The 2500-nt window shown below is 42.0% G+C and overlaps 1 protein-coding gene across 1 annotated transcript in view; it reads left to right on the top strand.

Moving 5' to 3' along the window:
* Window positions 1–2500, top strand: part of LOC138016989 (melanopsin-like) — a 20410-nt gene that overhangs the window by 9917 nt on the left and 7993 nt on the right. The gene's annotated exons all lie outside the window — the stretch shown is intronic.

Below are 2500 nucleotides of genomic sequence, written 5' to 3'. Positions count from 1 at the left end.
GGAGGTCAAAATGAAGATTCTTTTTTCGCGTTCACCGTCGACGAAGACAAAGTAGAAATTTCAACAAAAGACAACCGCAACTTCAAGCAAAACGTCACCCTAAAAAAAAACGTTAACGAGATCATTAGTATCTCGCGACTATTCCATCTTGTGCACGATGTACGATACGCGCAAACTATCCTGAAACTGGTCAGAGTTTTTCCACTATTCCCACCCTGGTCAGAGTTTTTCTCTGTCCTTGTGTCGGCCCATTTCCATTAGTAGGGCTAACGCTCACATGGTTCATATGGGGTAGAAAACTAGCACTTCAGTTTACACTCTATTCAGTTAAGTCTATCCTGAAACTGGTTGGGTACGAACGGTTGTTAAGTAAAGATACCAACTGAATGGTTCATTGTTGTATACCCGCGTTGTAGTCAAAGCCCCAAAATTTGGTGATTTCATCTTGTTGTTTGCGCTATGCGAGCAGCACCTATGGCGCGTTTGAAGTGTTCAAATTCAAACATGCCATTCAAACTTTCAATTCGACAATTCAAATATTCAATTCGGGAATTCAAACTTTCAGTTCTACAATTCAAATATTCAATTCGGCAATTCAAACATTCAATTCGACAATTCAAATATTCAATTTGGCAATTCAAACTTTCAATAGACCATATTCGTATTCTCAGTATTGGACTGGAACTAGCTTGCAATGGAGGCTAATGCGGGGGAATATATTAAAAGTATTTGCATTTGAAAAGATTCCCCCGCATTAGCCTCCATTGCAAGCTAGTTCCAGTCCAATACCGAGAATACGAATATGGTCTATTCGACAATTCAAATATTCAATTCGGCAATGTAAACATTCAATTCGGCAATTCAAATATTCACTTCGCTTCACAAGTCACAGGTCATTGTTTCACCATTACAGAAGAATCCTAAACATACGTTAAAGCTAACCTCAGGCCTAACTGAATTGAATTGGCGAATTGAAAGTTTGAATTGTTGAATCGAAGGTTTGAATAGCTAAATTGAATGTTTGAATTGCCAAATGCACGTTTGAATTTTGACACTAAAAACGCGCCAGCACGAGCTTTTTGTTTTTACCATTAATATTCGACTTTGTGTCTTTGTCGCCGTCGTCGTTGCTAAACGCGTTGCTTAACGCAGTTTAAGGGTGCTATCGATTGGGAAATCCGGATTTAGGTGGCGGTGGCCTCATGGTTAGAGTTAGAGTGCTCGACTCCGGATCGAGTGGTCCGGGTTCGGGTCCTGGCCGGGGACATTGTGTTGTGTTCTTGGACAAAACACTTTACTCTCACGGTGCCTCTCTCCACCCAGGTGTATAAATGGGTACCGGCGAATTTAATGCTAAGGATATACCTGCAATGGACTAGCATCCCATCCAGGGGGGAGTAGAAATACTCCTAGTCGCTTCATGCTACAAGAAACCGGACATAAGCGCCGGCCTGATGGGCCTTCTGGCTCGTAACAGAGACGAGACCTTACCTTACGGTGACAACACCATAAAGCAAGCAGATTATTGGTTTAGACTGAAAGATGATCGTGCTGCAAGTGCAGAACGCATTTTAGTACAACGTAAAAATAACCAAGGTTTGACAGCAGGGACTTTACTCTCTACGACGCGGTTGTCGATGAGAACACCACGAAACAACAACACCATTGGTTAAAAGAGGAAAAGTAATGGCGCTGTAGGTCCGGCACGCATTTGAGCATTCTCGTTTTCAGAGCTGTGACCCTCTTGGCCAGCGCCACGGATGATCGCAGCTCTGGGAACGAGAACAACTACGACGTGAAATCACCAAATTTGAGGTTTTGACGACAACGCGAGCGCACATGCAAATGTGAATCTTTCATTCTCCATTTTTACTCTGAAACCGCTCGTACCAATTTCTTTTTAAGATACTTCGCCCACATTGTACGACGCGAACCGAAAGTGATGGCCTAACTGCCAGAAACTTACGATAGAGCAAAGTTATGTTTTTGAGGTGAAGTTTTCGTCGAAGTCGACGTCGTAGATCGTCAAATCCCTACCAACTTGAGTAGTCTGAGAATACATCAGTGAATTTATCATTCTCTAACTTTACTTCAAACCCGTTCGTACCAATTTCATTCTGGGGTACTTCAATCGTAAATTACAAGCTAGAACAATCGTGAAATACTTTCGATGGAGCAAAGTTCTATTTCAAAGTGACGTTTTCGTTGGCGGAGACGTTGTCGTTTCCTGAAGATAGGACTTGAAACACAGCCCGACATTTACTTTATCCCAATATCTAGTATGAATTCTGAATATTGGGTCTATTGGGAGGGTCAAATATAGCGGAGAGCTCATGGAGTTGCTAGTAGCACATAAGACGTCATCTTGCACTTTCGCAAGTACATCCTGGTAGAGAAAAATGCCCTATATTTTGTCTTTAAACGGTTATATCTAAAAAACGAACGAGGTAACCCTGAATTTTACCTTCTGTAAAGTGATTAACAGGCTCGGATCAAACTC

Source organism: Montipora capricornis, chromosome 9 (assembly GCF_036669925.1).
Source record: "Montipora capricornis isolate CH-2021 chromosome 9, ASM3666992v2, whole genome shotgun sequence".
NCBI lineage: Eukaryota > Metazoa > Cnidaria > Anthozoa > Scleractinia > Acroporidae > Montipora > Montipora capricornis.
This window is presented reverse-complemented; position numbering and strand designations above follow the sequence as displayed.